This window comes from Acinonyx jubatus, chromosome B4 (genome assembly GCF_027475565.1).
Source record: "Acinonyx jubatus isolate Ajub_Pintada_27869175 chromosome B4, VMU_Ajub_asm_v1.0, whole genome shotgun sequence".
Classification (NCBI taxonomy): domain Eukaryota; kingdom Metazoa; phylum Chordata; class Mammalia; order Carnivora; family Felidae; genus Acinonyx; species Acinonyx jubatus.
Genome location: NC_069387.1, coordinates 128,190,496 through 128,208,609, shown reverse-complemented (window position 1 = coordinate 128,208,609; position 18,114 = coordinate 128,190,496). Strand labels below are relative to the sequence as shown.

General features: G+C 48.0%; 1 protein-coding gene and 1 long non-coding RNA gene across 11 annotated transcripts in view; one reads left to right on the top strand and one right to left on the bottom strand.

Annotated features, from left to right (window-relative positions):
• Positions 1–18,114, bottom strand: part of LOC106981062 (uncharacterized) — a 109,976-nt gene that overhangs the window by 20,997 nt on the left and 70,865 nt on the right. For 5 of the 10 annotated variants that reach the window (XR_008300492.1, XR_008300493.1, XR_008300489.1 and 2 more), the window contains 3 exons: positions 2,734–3,636; positions 1,970–2,143; positions 1,113–1,476 (listed from right to left, as the gene is read on the bottom strand). This is a non-coding gene — a long non-coding RNA (uncharacterized LOC106981062). The remainder of the gene's footprint in view (positions 1–1,112; positions 1,477–1,969; positions 2,144–2,733; positions 3,637–18,114) is intronic. The other 5 variants (XR_008300490.1, XR_008300491.1, XR_008300494.1 and 2 more) reach the window with 5 other exon arrangements.
• The window catches only part of CACNG2 (calcium voltage-gated channel auxiliary subunit gamma 2), a 111,364-nt gene that overhangs the window by 48,131 nt on the left and 45,119 nt on the right, over positions 1–18,114 (top strand). The gene's annotated exons all lie outside the window — the stretch shown is intronic.

The window sequence follows — 18,114 nt, the reverse complement described above, 5'->3', positions numbered from 1 at the left end:
CCCCAGTTTTTCCATCTGTACAATGGGGTTAAGATGAATGATAGTTGAGTCAAAGGATCATTCTAAGGCTTAAATAAGGTCGTATGATTAGATAATGGATTTTATTATACGAAGAAATAGGGAAAGTACCGATATCCCTTTCTGAACAAATGAGACTCGTGTGACGGATATACTTTCCCTCTCTACCTTGGCCGGCAGGGAGCTTCAGACCAAAGCTCCCACTTGGCATTGGCAGCTCGATAGGACCCTATGAATTGCCTAGTGGTATTTCTTCTCCTCTGATGCTGATCTTCCCTTCTCATTGACATATTATTTGATCCTGATATATTTTTTTTTGTAATTTTATTGTCTGTGTCATTTCAGGTCACTGCATAAGATAGATAGACAAATGTGGATCGTTAGAATATAAGTCACAAGTGAGCAAAGAGTTTGGTCTGGTTTGTTTGTTGCTATGCCCACAAAAGACTGGGACAGTACAAGTCAGTCGCATCTGTCCATAACTGATGCTTGGAGTAATCCCTTTACTTGGAGATACTACGGTGACTAACCGAGTAGCTTTGCATTGGTGCTGAGTTAGCTGGCTGCTACAAGTTCACTAATTATCTATGATTCCAAGAGCTCTTGCCAGGAGATGTTTCAGTGATGATGCTGTTTACAGTGCAGTCTATCTTTCTCGAGTTGTCTAAGGGCAGAAAATGAGGAAGCGGGATGGGAGGCTGGTCAGAGAAATTTCTCCTTATCAATATAACTAATCTTGGGATCTCAGCTGGTGCAGACCCCTTCCCAAAAAAAGCTAGCAGGGTTTGACCAATGGGATAGAAACAAGAGTAGTAAAATTGGTTGCAAAAACATGCCCTTCTGACTCAGAGACCCAGTGTGTGGGCAGAGCTGGGCCGGCTCCTGTGCCAGGGGAGATCCCCTGGGAAGGGCTGGATCCTTCCCTGTGACACAGTGAAAGGCTTCAGTGCTGTTGCTATTTGTGACAGATTATTAGACAATATGAATGCACCAGGGGGATGGGAGTGCAAGGAGAGACTTGGTCAAATCAGATCACAGCAGCTCACACTGCCTCCAAACCCTCATCAGCCAAATTCAACTCCAATTTAACTTACGTTTCCTGAGTGCTTACTATACGCCAAGGCCAGGGAATTGCCGGATGCCGCAGGTTTCCAGGCATTTGGCTGTAAGAAAACAGAAAAAAAAAAAAAAATGGAAAAGATGCTCACACATTTCTCTCTCTCCTTCACTTTCTCCCCTCGGTCTGTTGGCCTTGCCCTTAAGATTTTAACACCCTCCCAAGCAGGAATCAGCTTCCCTTCTGATTTTTGGAAGGCATCCAGCCTGCTCTCTTCTCTCTCTCTGCAGGGCATCATACACACAGCAATTCCAGCCAGGCAGGGAGAGCTTTTCTTTCCCCCACTTCAGGAAATCTTCCAGCTCTGGTCTTGTTACAAGAATCCTGCATTTGAAGTCTCCCTGGGAATAAACACACGTTTCTGATAACTCTAAAGATTAAGCCAATGAAATAAAAATTCATTTTTGAGACATAAACTGTAAATGACCGGGATTTTCCACGGAAATATTGGCACTTTGGTGGAGGCACGGCGGTCCTCAAGTTGATGGTCGTTTGCTGCAACGTGCCAGGCAGTCCTGCGGTCGTTCAACAGACAAGACATCATCAAATACCACATCTGAATTCTGTTCAGATTATTAGAATGAAAAGGGTAATTCAATTCAATTGCCTGGAGAATCATCCTACACAGGCATAAACAAAGCTGGCCAGAGGCAAAACTGCTTAGCAAGGGAAGAGTGGCTGGGGCCCTGGGCCTGCCTTCCTTCCCACCCCCCAGCTTAGTCCTCCCCTCTGCAGGAATCCCGGGTGAATTGAAATCAACGTGTTGCCCCTCCCAAGGGTATTTGCTTTTCCAGTGTTCTTTCTAGTTTGATAATGAAGGGATTAAAAACTCACCTTTATCAAACACCTACAATGGACCAGGCCCATTTTCACAATGTTAATCCCTGGACACACTCTGCACTTGTTCATTCAAAAACTACTATCTACACCCAGCCAGGCACTGTGCCGGGTGCCGGAGATCCAGCAGAGATCAAAGAGTCGGATCCTCCCCTCTCTGGGCTCTGCAGCCTGATGAGAAGAAAAAAAAAAAGCAATAGACTAACAAATACATAAACGTTTGTCAAGCCCTGATAAGTGCTGTGCAGAAATATCCAGCAGGGGAAGGGGACAGGGAGCGCCCAAAAGGAAATGCCGTGAGAGATAGGGTGGCCGTGCGGGGACTCTCAGAGGAGGGGACAGTTGGGCAGAATGAATGAGCTATGCTGCTATCTGGGGGAAACACATTCCAGGCTGAGGGCCCGGGAACAGCATGAGCAAAGGCCCTGGGGTGTTCCCAGCAGGAGGCACATGGGAGGGAGCCGAGTGAATGGGAGAGACATGCTTTGTAGGCCAGGATGAGAGTTACCCACTCGGGGATATTGGAAGCCACTGGAGGGTCTAAGGAAAGCAGCGACATTGGAAGTTCATTGACTTGGGTTTTCAGAGCAAGCTTCTGAAAGCTATATGGGGACAAACTATATGGGGAAAGCTATATGGTGCCTATATGGGGACAAACAGGGAGACAGAGGCCCGTCAGGAGACAGCAGCAGTAACCAGTCACTGAGGTGGCCTGGACAAGAGCGAACCAGAAGAGGTGATGCTGAGATGTCAGGTCCTACCCTCTCTTGTGGAGACGGGGGTCCCGGTCCGGCAAGTGAGGAAACAGAAGTGCAGCGAGGGTAGGTAATTACCCATGGCTGGGTGATTGCTGAGAGTCCCACAGGCTGCCCATTGCAGAGGCCTGGCTCTCTTTACTCTGCCACAAGCTTCTCTGTTGCCACGCAGTGAAAGGTACTGCTCCCTGGCGAAGGCATTTGAGTCCTCAGAGAGCAGAAAGAGGGATTTAGGGAGGCTGGCGATTTTTCTGGGCCCTTGTCATCTCACTCCAGCCTTTGCTTCGGCGGGGTTCCACCAAGTCTTAATCATAACGGTCAACACGTACCATGTTAGCACTCTGGACGTGGCAGTGTTCTAAGGGCTCCCCCCTTGTTATTGCAACGATCCCCATAATAACTCCCAGGAAGGAACTATCATTATCATTCCCATTTTACAGATCAGGAAACTGAGGCTGAGCTGTGTTCATCAGTCCAAGATGACACAGCTGGAATGTAGATCCCGGCGGTGAGGTTCCCAGAGCCCCAACCCTTCAATATCCTGCCACTTCTTCCTTGAAGAGATGTTTACTTTGCAGTGTTTTTCTACTGAATTGTGGGCTTAGAGACTGAAGTTCACACCACTGATACACGTTGAAACTGGCCCCCACTGACATGACCTTGGGGCACATTGGAGAGAGTGTCCACCAGGGCCCCTCCTCAAGGGCGCTGCCAGGATGGAGGCCACATGAGGTGGCCTCCGGGTCCCCATCCATCTCCAAGTCGTTGCTAAGTCTCGTATCCCTGCCTTGTCCATCCTGGGTACAAGTGTCCCGGAGGTTGGGAGGGGAGAGTGGTGATCAATAGAACCACAGCCGCCAGCTCCTAATTTCACTGGATGGATGACAGAGATGCTTCCAATCCTCCTTTCTTCTGAGTTTTGAGAGGAAAGGGGAAACAGAGGTATAGGCTTGGCAGCTGGGTCGGGGTGGCGGGGGGAAGGGGACAGCATGGGAACAGGGACGAGAGTGGGGGAGGCGTGGTGCATTCGGGCTTTCCAAAGACAAACTGAACTATTCTCAGAAGAAGGGAAGGTGGTGTGCGCCCCCCTCCTCCACCCCTGGGAGAGAGACATGAGGAGATGCTCATTTTCAAAACACCGCAATCCAGATCCCCCCCAAAAGTCCCTCTGTTGTCACACAACAAGCCCCCACCTCTACCCACCCTGCCTCAAAGGCACTTCATCATGTATTGGAGCCTCTCTAATTCCCCTCCCCCCCCCCACCAGGTAGATGACCTGGCTCCCCCTTTATGCCCCACCCAGCTAATAAAAATAAAAATAACATCTTCTCTTTATTGAGCTCTGCTTTTACGCACTTTAGCTCATTCGTGTTCGCATCAGAATAGCCCTGCAAGATGTGTCTGCTTATCTCCATTTTACAGAGGAGCCGCCCGCACAGAGCTCGGAGAAGTGAAGTGACAAGTGACTTGCCCAAGGTCACACACTGAGTAACTGGAGGACCAGTCACCCACACCTGACTCAGCTCAGGCTCTGTCTCCACCGCCCCACCCTACCCCCAAGTTACTAAGTTACTGGAGGGCTGGCAACTTTTCTTGTTCAGTTTTGCATCCCCAGCATCCAGTTGGTACTAAGTAAATGTTGATGGAAATGACACATGGATGAATAAATGGATGAAAATTGCCTTAGAATGAACTGGCTGATATAAATATGCCACATGCACTTACATTGTCAGAGACAATGCCAACAGTTTTTGAGAACCATTTATTCATTCAACAAACACAAAATGTGCTTATTGGAAATGCACTGAGTGCCGGGCACTGTGTTTGATGCGGGGAGATTGTGGGAACAGAGCCATCCTGGTCCCTAACCTCCAGGAGCTCATAAAACAGAGGGAGAGAAAAGACCAAGACCAAAGCAAGCAGCCAGCAAAGTCACAGAAGAAAAAAATATTTGCAAATAATTAACAAGTGAAGAAGGGAGAGTGGGGACACTAAGGAGAGGGCTTTGGTAGACAGGAATGTTCTCTGAGGAAGAAATGTTCAAACTTGACTAGAAGTCACCCAGGAAAAAGTCAGGGAAGAGTTTCGGGCAGAATGAATGGCATATGTGAGGGCCCAAAGGCAGGATTAAGTGCGTAGAGCCTTCCAGAAAGTACAGGAAGACTATGTGGGTACAGCCAAGGGTCCAGAGATGGAAGGAGACATGGGGCGGGGTGGGGGTGGGGAGGCCTTTCAGGCCTTGTTAAGTATTTTGGAATCCAGCCTCATGGCAATGGCAACCCTTCGAGGGATGGGAAGCATGCAAGTGACATCCTGAGATCTGTTCCCACTCGGTAGGCAAAGGGGAGCAGAGAAGCTGGTTAGGAGGCTGCAGTCATGCAGATAAGAGCTGCTTGGGCCAGAAGCGTTAGGAAGTGGATGCATTTGAGAGCTCTTTTGGAAGCAGGAAACTGAGCAAAGGAAACTATATGGACCTAACTGGGCCGTGTCCACAAACGCACCCATGATGTAGTCAGGGCAGTGGGGGCCTGAAAACAGATAAGATTCTAATCCATAATCTATCTTTTATGACTGTGTCATCAGGCCATCCAATCTGCTGGAGCCTCAGTTTCCTCATCCGGAAAACAAGGCGTCCCAGGAATGTTGTTGCTGAGACAATGCATGCCACGGTGTGGGGCATGGTGATCTTCTCCCTTTGCCACCTCCAGATACTGGTGGTCCGACTTCCCCACTGCCCTCCTGAATACCGGGCTCTACTGCCCCAGTAAATATTTTTCAAGAAAGAATTAATCTCCAAGTATTCCATGCCAAAGGAAAAGTGCAGAATAGCCTTGCAATAGTCTGCCAGCCTCACGCCGCTAATACTTATCATGGCCATGGCGCCTCAGTACTTTACCAGTAACTCAATTACCAGTCCCTGGGCGCCTCCCAGCACAAAGCCTTTCCCGTGGGTCCCCACTGCCTTCCTGAGAAGCCCCGGACACAAGTCAATTCCTTGGCCCTAATGAGAGCTTTTCAACACCTGACAGTAGCCATGGAGCGTGTGCTAAGTACAGCCGTCAGGCCACCCCGGCTGCCTCCCAACCTCCCAAGACAGGGGGTCCTGGCCAGCCGGGAGGTGCCACGTGGGCTCTGGCATCAGGGCCTCACACAGCAGATGTTGCCGCCTTCAAAGCCGGGCCAATTATGATGTTAACGCCCTGGACATTAATCCCTGGGTCCTTGCCAGCCAGGACCTGCTCTGCTCTCTGGTTGAATAGCACAGGTCCTCTGGGGGGGGGGGGGGCGGCAGGGATGAAGGAAGGGTCTTGGGAAAGTCGCACTTTCAACTGCTCAGATTCAAAGCCCGACTTGTCCTCTGCACCACACCCAAGGCCTGAAGGTGTCCAAGTATTTTAGCAGCATGAACGCCAGCCCCCGTCACCACGGGGCAGTCAGCAAGGACTGTTATTAAAACTGAGACCCAGAAAATGAAATGTCTTACTCAAGGAAATAAAACACATTCGCGGGAGTTCCCTGAAGACAGATTTGCTCTCCTGATACCCAGATTTCTGAAATGTGTTCAACAAATGGCAAGCTCCCGGGGAGCAGGGGAAAGAGCACAGTGTCCAGCACATGGTAAATATTTTTGGCACGAAATGACTAGCCCTGGTTCAAACTCGGTATCAGAACTACGTTCCATGGTCTCACACTCAGTTGTAGAAAGGGAGGTACCCACGCTGCATCATCAGTGACAAATGTTTTTTAACACCTGGCTTCTCACCATCCAGAAGGCCCCTGAGCCATCTTTTCCTTGGCCCAGGCTGTGTGTAAGCTACAAAGCAGGTCCCAGAGGAACCTGACCTAGATGCAGAACCATGGACAGCTACCTTGAGTGATGGGTCCAGGGCATCTGGAGGATATGCCAAAGGCGAGCCTGGCAATTGTGCGTTTGGAGGCGGGGGAGTGGGTTTGGACAGTGCATTCGGAGCAGAGAGAAGAGCTGAGCAATGGCCCGTGGCTGGATTGTGGGGAAGGAGTTGAGAAGAACAGCAGGACAAGAAGGTGGAGAGACAGGCAAGGCTCAGACAAGGAGGTACGGCGGCCCAAGTGAGGGATTTGGGTCTTTGTTCTAAAAGCAGTGGCGAGGGTGGGGGGCCACCTGGGTGGCTCAGTCAGTTAAGCAACTGACTCTTGATTTTTTCAGCTCAGGTCATGATCTCCCAGTTCTTGAGTTTGAGCCCTGCATCAGGCTCTGCACTGACAGTGCGGAGCCTGCTTGGGATTCTCTGTCTCTCTGCCCCACCTCCTTCCCTCTCTCTCAAAATAAATAAATAAACTTCAAAAAATAAAAGCAGTGGGAAGTCACTGAGGAGTTTCAGGGCAAGGAAATAGCTGGGGCGAATGCTCAGAGATGAGGTGGAAAAGACTGGAGAAGAGCTGAAGTTGCCTGCAGGAGGACCGGTGAGCCACAGTCCAGGCACATAGAAATGACAGCTCAGCCCGGGGGGCAGCGGCAGAGATAAAGAGAAGAGGATGGCTTTAAAAGAGATGTCTAGAATCCTGATTCTCACAACTTCTTCATCACAAAGATGACAAGGCAGGAGATGCCAGACAGTGGAGGGGCCTGGCAGAGGGGTGGGGACAGTGTGTGACTCCTAAGCTTAGGCTGGAGACACTGAGTCTGAGATGTCTTGGAGACACCCAAACGGAGACACCCTGTGGGCAGCTAGAGATACGGGCGTGGAGTTGGGAGCAGTCAGGTCCAAAGTCACAGATGGAGTAGCCACCCTATGCAGGCGGAAACGATGAAGTTTCACAGGGACAGACTACATCAAAAGGAGGAGCCCTGATCTGCCTCAGCCGTTTCCCACTACTTCACATCTGGGTCGCTTCTGATCATTTGACATTTTAAGTGTCCCAGTAATGAACACCCTTGTCCTAATTTACAGCTTTTCCATATTCTAGGTTACTTTTCTAATAGCCTACCTTGCTAACATGGCTAGCAACAGATAAGTGCTAAGAGACTGAATATCTCATGTGTCTGAAATGAAACAGAAATTTTTTAGTCGACCACAATTTGTGGTGGCCCACGTAACCAATCTCTCCTGATACCTGCTGATTTGTTAAGTCTTCCCTAACGAGCCCAACCAAAGGGAACTTCTTCCTCTGAATTCTAATGGCTGATCCTAGAGACACTCCATTCTTGTCCTTCAGAGGTCTGATATTTTAGGATCTATGTAGTCCCCCTTCCCTGTGGGGACACGTTCCAAGACACCCAGTAGATGCCTCAAACTGCAGACAGTACTGAACCCTCTATATACTATGTTTTTTCCTGTCCCTACATACCTATGATAAAGTTCAACTTATAAATTGGGCACCTAAGGGACACCCGGCTGGCTCAGTCGGTGGAACGTGAGACTCTTGATCTTGGGGTGGTGAGCTCAAGCCCCACGCTGGGCACAGAGGTTGCTCAAAATAAATAAATATATACATTAAAACCTTTTTAAAATGTAAATAAATTAGGCACCATAAGAGATTAACAGCAACGACTAATAATATAGAACAGTCATAGCAATCTACAATATATAGGACAGTAAGTTACACGAATGGGGTCTCTCTCTCTCTCTCAAAACATCTTATTGTCCTGTAGTCGCCCTTCTTTTTGTGATGACAGGAGATGATAAATTGCCTACTTGATGAGGTGAGGTGCGGTGAAGGACGCAGGCATGTGACACAGCGTTAGGCTATCACTGACCTGACATGCCGTCCGTGTGCATCCAGACCGAGGTCGACAGCGGGTCACAGAAACCGCAGAGAGCAAAACCACGCATAAGGGGAGACTACTGTGTATATACTTAGAGCGTAACTGTTTTTCCTCGTCGTCCGTGCCTAGAATTCGAGAGCCGGGACTATGTTTTATACTTCTTGATACTCCCCCCAGGGCCAACAAAACCCTCTGAGGGCCAATGTGGGATGGCCACGTAGATTAACTAGGCAAGAGGATCGTAAGAACCAGTATCGATCCCTTGCTGCACATCAAGACGTGTTCTGGGAGCTTCAAACACAAAACGTATTTCAAGTCTCCAAAAACAAAAATGTTTCTCCTCATTTATTAGGGAAGTAGTATCTGAGAGGACAACTGAACCCCCAAATCCCAGGGGCAGGAAACACAAAACTGTCTTTCTCGTCGACACCTGGTTTCTCAGTCACTCAAAGTCCCAAACAGGCGGCTCTCCTAGAGGCACTGATGCAGGGACCTATGCCTTCTGGTCTTGTGGCTCCATGGCACATGGCTTCTGGAGTTCCCAGGCTCCTCTGCCTCAGGCCAGAAGGGCAAAGAGCGTGACAGAGAGCCCCTGAGAGGTTCTTACGGGCTACGCTCAGAAGCAACACACATGGCATTCATCACGTTCCTCGGCCCAGAACTCAGGCACGAGATCATACCCAGCTGCGAGGAAGGCTCAGAAATGCAGTCGGGCTGAGTGCTGGGCTCCCAGGAAAACAGATGGGATGGTTCATAGTAGTCTCTGCCACGTGACAGGAGAAACCAGAGCCCAGAGATGTTAAGTAACTTACCTGATGTCACACAGCAGAGCTAGGATACATACTCCGGTCTGTGTCACTCCAAAGTCCATGCTTTCTCTACTACACCCCACTGATCGACAACGGTCATGGGGGTGCTGTCCTTCGGGGCCTCTGAGATGCATCTGCCTGAATCACCTTGGCAATTGTTCGATTACACTTATAACCTAACTTCACACTGCTAGCGAGCATGACAGGTTCACCCTAAAACCGACTTTCAGATATATTTTCCAGATACATCTTCTGTGTCTTCCAAAGATGCTCCTGGTGTCCTCCTTCAACAAGTCAATCAATTCTCTGACATGCCCTCACATTAGGTAGGCACATTCCTGTTCTGAAGTCTATGCCTTATAAACTTGACATATTCAGATGCCATGGCTTTTATCGTGAGTAAATTAAAGCTCTTAAAACGTCAGAATGTTTCTGTTTCATTTGACGTTCCCACCATAGGTCAGACGACTGCTTCCAAAACAGACATGTCTAAGTGGCTGTCTAACCATATCGCTCAGGATGGCTTTTTAGGAAGTACAGGAGGCCCAGCAGTGTGGTGATCTGAGGCCCCTGAGCATCAGTAATTCTGTTTGGATCTGTTCCCATGTAAGCCATTTACAGAGCATCCACTGGACTTGGAAAACCAAGAGGGATGTCGGGAAGTCAACTGGCACTCCCTCTTTGCACGCATATATAGTAGAATCTTAAAGTTGGGGAAAATAATGACATTGGTAATGGCTATAGCCATAATCCTCAGTGAACGCGTTCATTCAACAAAGATTTACTGAGAGCCCATTTTGTGCCACACACCATTTCAGAAGCTGGAGATTCTGTGCCTAAAACAAGATCTCTGACCTCAAGGAGGTGACATTCTAATGGGGGAGATGTACAAATAAATATATAATGCATTAAGCAGTGCTGAGCGCTGTGACAGCAGGTTCAGGAGAGAGGATGAAGCCTGACGGTAGGTTATCCAGGGTGCCGGGGAGGGTTTCTCTGAAACAGTGACATTGGAACAAGGACCTGAGACAAGTGAGGTAGGGAGACGCCATGCCAGAGGGGACAGTAAGTGAGGAGGCTTGAACAGAGAGGGTGCAGGGCATTTTCCTGAAACGGCAAGGAGTTCTGGTGAGCCGGGGGACAATGGTAGGAGGCAGCAGAGGAAACTGGGAGGGGCAGATTGGCAGAGGCTGATGGCCCACGGTAAGGGTGTTGGGCTTCCTGCTTCGGCTGAGATGAGACCACTTGAGGGGTGAGATGCTAGAGGTGGGGGCTTGAAGATCAAGTCCCAGGGCGCTCTACCTCTTAGCATCTAGAAGATGATGAGGAGCCAACAAAGACAGAAAGGAGTAGCCACAGGGGCAGGAAGAGAACCAAACTCAGGGTTGGGGATGCCAAAGGCAAGTGAGGAAATTCAAGGAGAGTGATGGGCCAGTTCAAGTGCCCAGTGATTGATCGAGGAAGATGTGAACAAACTGTCAGATCTGACAAGGAGAGCTCACTGGTAACCACGTCCGTCAGCGGAGGATGCTGGAAATAAGGAACTCTCCTTATGAGAGCGGGGCACCTGGGTGGCTCAGTCAGTTGAGAGATCAACTCTTGGTTTCAGCTCAGGTCAGGATCTCACGGTCCCGTGAGTTTGAGCCCTAAGACGGGCTCTGTGCTGACATCTTGGAAATTGCTTGGGATACTTTCTCCCTCTCTCTCTGCCCCTCCCCGCTCATACAGGCTCTCTCTCTCTCTCAAAAATAAATAAACATTTTTAAAAGTTATAATAGAATACTTTTTAAAAAAAGCCTTATGGGAGACAGATGGAGAGAGAATGGGAAGAAGGGGCACCTCCCCCTCCTCCCTCTCCCCCTTCCCCGCCCCACTACTATCTTCCAGGCACAGTACTAGCTCGTTATAGGAACTTCCAATTTAATTCACAGGACCACCTTGGGGGAGGGAGGGGACTGGTTTTCTGCGCTTCACAAAGAGGCTCAGGGAGAGAAAGAATTCAGCTCCTAAGTGTGAAATCTGGACTTGGCCTTTGTGGGTGCCAGACCCCAAAGCTCCCATCTTCTTTCCTCTGGGCTAGTCTCCATCTCTTAGAGGTCGTCTGGGGCAACGAACACAAAATGAATTTCCACTTTTAAAGAAATCTCAGAAAATAGGTCATTCAGCTTCTCTTTGAACAGTGTCTGAATCATTCTAATGATTAGCATCTCTCCTTCAGATTTTTAATTAAAGAGGTGCCATAAGCCACCCCTACACTACCACACCACGGAGCACTCTTCAAGGAAGTTTTTCCTTCCAGTACTCCACTTCCCTCCCCGTTAAAAAAAAAAAAAAATTTTTTTTAAGTCTTATTTGAATAGGAAAACAATCCTATTCACACCAACCCTCAGGAGTGCGAGCTAGAGTTCTTTTTCCACCTCAGACTCTACCCTGAGCTCCAGGCCCACACAGAATGCCCACGTGCCTGCTGGAAATCTCCACCCGATGTCCCACTGGCCCTTGTATCTGTCCAGATGCTCCGAGCTGCCAGTAAGGGAAATGCAAACAGGCTGCACGACATGCAAACAGCTTCCTCACATAACTCGGCAGCTCCAGCCTGTCTGCCTGGGTCTCAATATCCTCAGAGAGGTGGCTAGACAGCTGCAGCGATTTGGGACTGCACATCCAGGCGACCAGGCTGGGCTGCTTCCAGACACTCTCAGGTGAAAGCAATGAAGCTGCTTTCCCAAAAGCCCTCGGAAACCTGGCCCCCCATCCCATTGGCCCAAGTGAGTCACATGACCACTTTCATTGGCGGGGGTGAGTTACCTGCCTAGACAGGGGACCACCCCTGGAGCTGGGCGCTGGGTCAGCTTCCCCTGAAGGACAGGACTGTGCTGAAGGAGGGGCAGGGAAGAAGGAGGAGCCAAATGCCTACGAGGGAAGCAACACACATCTGCAAATCTATAACTTGACTATAACACACATCTGCGAGTCTATAACTTGACTATAACACACATCTGCGAGTCTATAACTTAACTCCTCACCTCCTCAACCCTCCCCACGCTCTGTGCTGCATTGCAGTAAACAGAAACCATCCATGAACTCCATGGAACCCATAAAATGAGTGTTCACAATCTACCTCGCACATCTAATGAGACACTGTGTCCCGCATCTTCTACGCGCTGAATAGCTCAAGAACCTGTCCCTTCTCTCCGTCCCCCCTTACTTCACCTACCGCCAGCTCTACCTGCGCTATTACGACAGCATCTTGACTAATCTCTGCTTCCTGCCACCTCCCCCCAAGCAAACACCTACACTGGAAGCTCATCATCTTTCAAACGATGAAACCAGACAGTGTTAAACCCACCCCCCTCCCCACCGCCCCGGTTGCAAAAGTCTTCATTGACTACCTGAGGCTTTGGTGTTGTATGTGGTGCTCTCATGGGGCCAACGGGATCCTTCAAGACCTCTGCCTGCCCTTCCTGCCATCTCTCATCCCTGTCCATAAACGTGGGTTTATGCCATGCCTGCTGCCCCCCCCTTCAAACAAAACAAACAAACTTCCTCTTCCCACCTCTATAAATAGCCACCATCTACCCACTGCTCAGGCAAAAGCATCCCAGAAGGTATCCTTTATTCCTCTTTCCTTCTCCCCTCACTTTTCTAATCCTTCCATAGAAACTGTTGCTTCTACCTCCAGAACATAATCCCAAACTGTCATCTTCTGACCAAGTTCACAACTACGACCTCCACCCAGGCCACCATGGCTTCCCACCAGGGTCTATCACCATAGCTGACCAACTGGTCTACCTACCCACACACACCCCTTACAAACAATTCTTAAAAGTCCTCACAAGGGCCCACAGGCACTACATGATCTGGCCCCTGCTTACCTCTCTGACCACAACACCCCCTTCCCCTTCCACTGTCCCCCTCATTCATTGTCCTTCTTCTGATCCTTGAGGACACCAAGTTCTAACCCTTACACTTGCTGTTCCCGCCTCCTTGGATATTCTTCCCTGGAGCTTTGGACTGATGACTCAAGGCACAGCATGGAAGGTAATCTCTCTGAGATGGTCCTTGGCCATCTTCAGGCCCACCACACCCTCAGATCACATTATACTTTCTTATATTTTCACAACACGTTACTCTTTGAAAGCCTCTTCTTCGTGGATTTGTTGCTTACCAGTTCTTTGCCTGGTCCCTAGATTATAAGCACTCTGAAGGCAAGGGCATTGTCTGTCTTGTTCACTCAGTTCTTGGGAAAGTGCCTGGAACACAGTAGGAGCTCAATATGTGTCAAATGAATGAATGAACAAATGACTATTGTATCTTTATTGGCTTATATACTTATCACCCGGCTCCCTTTACCTGCCTAACTTTTTGTGTCTTTCAAATTCAGTTCTGCCAATCATCAGCTCACACACACACACACACACACACACACACACACACACACACACACACAGTGTTGCTTCTCCTCTCTCTCCCACAATAACAGCCAGCATTTACCTCTATCCCTGTATAGAACACCCTGCACGATAGCTATGGCTCCTCCCTCCATGTTCTGGGGTCCATGGGGATGGGTCTGTGTCCTTCCACTCTGCTTCTCCATCACCCAGTTCACAGCCTGTCCAGAGAAGGCACTCGGTGACTGCCAGGTGAACGAATGAAAGACTGTATTCTTCACTGATACTTAGAGCTTTGATTATTCCTTAGAGAGAAAACTAGACCTGTATTACCCATTTCTCTCAATCAAATCTCCAAGTTTGAGATTCAGGAGACATCCTAAATTGCCTCCCAAGGTCCCTTTAAGTCTTTACTCTTGCTGTAACAGGCTAACACTTCTCTAAATTATTTGAGAACTGGAGCTTCCCTCAACGTTGTATTTCTGATTGGTTGCTATTTGTTTTGACAGTTGTCGGATTTTTTTATTTATACCAAGCTCTCTCTGGGGTTTAGTTTACTGGACCCTCTCAATATAACACCTAGAAAGAAGAGAAAATGACTTACCTGTAAATCTTTTTTATTGAAGGTGTGCCATAAAACAGACCTCCCTTCACCTCTCCACTCTCCCCTGAGATTTAAGGATTCTTGGTTTTTATTGTTGTCTTTACCACTCATTTGGAAAGGACAGAGCAATGGGAGGCTGGAGAAGCTTGTTAGCTCCACCCAGGAGGGATCTTTGGGCTCACAGTGTCCCTGCCGGTGGCCCCAAACAGTGGGCGCTATCGTGGCAGTTTTTGATAGTTTCATACCAGAAACATACACCAAGCTGAGGAAATTTACTACATGACATACATCCATAGAGCCGAAATTACAGACTATTTTCTCCTACCTGTCCCTTTTGTTTGATTTCTGGCAGATGTCCATGGGTAAAACCACCAGTCTCCCTGGGAAAGCAGAACCCTAACTCTAAATGAGGGCTTTCAGGGCTCCTACAGACAGAATCTTTCTCTTGCTCATTTTAACTGGCATTTCCATTGGAGATGGCTGCAGAGTAGAGGATTTGCAGGAAATGAATATTTCAGAAACTCAGATGAACATTCCCTCAGCCAGTGACTCCCACCTCTTTCTCCAACATCCATCCAGGCTAGAATGTTGATTAAGGTCAACAGGAAATTGCTTAATACCCTGCTTTATTTTGTCTCTGCACATACTAGTCACTGTTTATTTCAAAAACATCTTGTCCCCAAGCATCTATCCTTTTTTAAAAATAGCATATTATTCTTTGACTGTATAAGCAAAACATGCCCCTTATAAAAACTAAAGTAATACATGGGGCACCTGGGTGGCTCAGTCAGTTAAACATCTGACTTCGGCTCAGGTCCTGATCTCACAGCTCGTGAGTTCCACCTCCAGAGTTCCACCCCCACATCAGGCTCTATGCTGACAGCTCAGAGCCTGGAGCCTGCTTCCAATTCTTTGCCTCCCTCTCTCTCTGCCCCTCCCCTGCTTGAGCTCTCTCTCTCTCTCTCTCTCTCTCTCAAAAATAAACATTCAAAAAAAATTTTTTAAACTTCAGGAATACAGAAAAATATAAAGAAAACAATTAAAATAATTCACATTGATAACATTTTAGGAGGTAACATTTTAAGAGGACTACTGCAAATTCTTTTGTTTTTTCTGTGAATATGGATATACGTCTTTTTTTTTTCATTTTCATGCTTATTAATTTTTGAGAGAGAGGCACAGAGTGTGAGCAGGGGAGGAGCAGAGAGAGAGGGAGAGAGAGTCTGAAGAAGGCTCCAGGCTCTGAGCTGTCAGCACAGAGCCCCAGAGCCTGCTGGGGGGGGCGTTGAACCCTTGAACTGTGAGATCATGCCCTGAGCTGAAGTCAGACGCTTAACTGAGCCACTCAGGTGCCCCTAGATACACATCTTAATCCAGGCTCAGATCATGTTGGATGCCCAATTTTACGTCCCCTTTTGTCTAAACATCATATCGAAATTTTTCTCATATGGTTCGTTTTTGAAAGCATGACTTTTAATGAGCTAACCATATTTTGCGAGTTTTAAAATTCATCTTAGAGAAAATAAACCCTAAAGGAATTATCAGGTGACATCAACCCAGCTACCCCTAAGTGAGTCCAAAATTCAAAAATCAGAGTTATTCATATTAGCCGTTTTTTGGTGGTCTCCATGGAAACTCGCCAACGGGCAAGACTGAGGTGAATTTAAGGTAGCTAAGCCCTGGAATGCAGAACTCAAAGCCTAGCTTCGGGTCATGGTTCTTTCTAGTCTGTGGAATTATAGGCTGGTTTCACTTCCTTTACTCTTCCTTTCTGTGCAGACTAAATTTGTTACCACCAGCATGCCTTGCTTTTAAAATCAGAAATAAATCATAACGCTATTTTCATTTTGGAAGCAAACACCTAGTTACATATTTATCCTGGTTCTATCATTCTCCCTCTCTCCCTCTCTCTCTCTCTCTCTCCACACACATACACCCCACAGGAGCCCCACCCTGAGCCCGTTGCCCCTCCCACTTTTCCAGGGCCACAGCCTCCACCCCCACTCATACCTACCCACCCACCCCCACCCACCGGCCCCAGTTCCCGGGAAGGCAGTAGTGGGTGTGAGGGGCTTTCACCCGATTCCCAGTCCCTTCCCATCCCGCAGCAATCAGCTCATCTCAAGCCTGATGCCAGGAGGCAGCACCACTGAGCGGAAAGGAGACTAACTGATGGAAACAAGCTTAGGATGTCAGAAGGGCTGGGTCACTTCCTATCTATGCGGCCCTGGCCAGGTCATCTACCCTCTCTGAACCTCAGTTTCCCCATCTGTAAAAGGACACCAGCTTGCAGAATTATACCATAATTAAATGAAGTCATCCTTGACAAAAGCTTGCACCAAATAAATGCCTTCCTCACACACGCATGGACCATCTTTGGGGCCAGTCCTCCCTCTGGCCAAGGCCAAGGCTGAGATGTCTTAGCTGTAGCTGCAGACTCTTAATCAACTGTAACTTTTCTGCTTGCACAAAGGGGCACCTTTTAACACTGGAGCCAGGAACTCTGGCAAAGGGCTGGGAATCTGGTTTCAAAAGCAAAATAGTGAGTAGATGAAAACCAAAATATTTCTGGAGCTCTTGAGAAAGCTCTCTCCTGATTGGTTACAGTTCTCAGCTGCCTTTGCAGTGAAATCCACAAGATCTTCTGTACACATTGTCCTCATTGATGAAGAAGGAAACACACTAACAAAAGCCTGATAGTTTCTATCTTCCAACTCCACATTTCATCTAATTAAAAAAAAATAAGACAGAGGAATCGGGGATAAAGATGCAAAAGGGGGAAGGAAGAAGAGAATAAAAATGGGCAAGAGTGATACGGATCAGATGATTCCATAAAAAGACAAATAAAGGAAAAGAGAAACAAACAAGAGGCAAGAATGAAGTAGGTCGATGTTGTCATCCTTTGCCAGAGGAGCAAGCTTGGTTCTAGCATTTTAGTGACTCATTTCAGAGACCAAAACAAGTCAAGATCAGAAATAGGATTAGAATTTGGAGCTCTTGGTTGGTCTACAGTTGACGCCAATTGTAAAGCTGTCAGCGCAAATTTATAACCAGGTTTTCAGGGGCAGCTAGCTCACTCTGCTAAATTCTTCATGTCTGTCCCTTTAAATTCCCAAACAGCATTGCCTATTACTAAGTAGCCGCTTGTTTGCCTTTTTTGCTTTTCTCCAAGAAAACGACTAGAGGTAGAAAAACCCCTGTAGTCAAATTACTTTCAGAAGGTTTTGCTTAAAAAATTTTTTTCCTTAACTGTGGCTAAAGATAAACAAAAATTTCCCCAAAGCTGAGCTATGTTATCAAATCAGACAAAACATAATACGGTTTCTTTTAGGAACGGAGATTAGCTACCGTCTTGGTGATTATCTGGATCTAATATGTTACAGTTTGCAGAATGGAGCAGCCCACTCAATGCTTAGGAGCGCCATTCACCCATTCTACCGTATTTACGGAGCACAGAGCTTGTGAGAGGTGCTCTCTAGACCTTAGGGACACCTACCGAGGCAAATGGGGGGTGCCAGTGCCCTGCCCTGAAGGATCCTGCCCTCCAGGCAGCGTGAAGGCAGAATGTGACCTCAAAATTATAGAGCCCAGAATCCTCTTATCCATGAGGTGCGGAGAGAGGACAGGGCTTGCCCAAGGTCACACAGTGAGTAATTGGGAGAGCCAGAATGCGTTTTCAGACTCCATATCCAGTGCTCTTTCTTCTGTATAAAGAACAGATTGGAGCTGCGTGGCTGAAATGTGCTGCAGCATCACACCCGGGACTTCCTCCAGCTAGTGGGGCTGCAGGAGTCCCTTCTGAACACATTTAGGATCCTAGCCTCAAAGAAGGTTAGA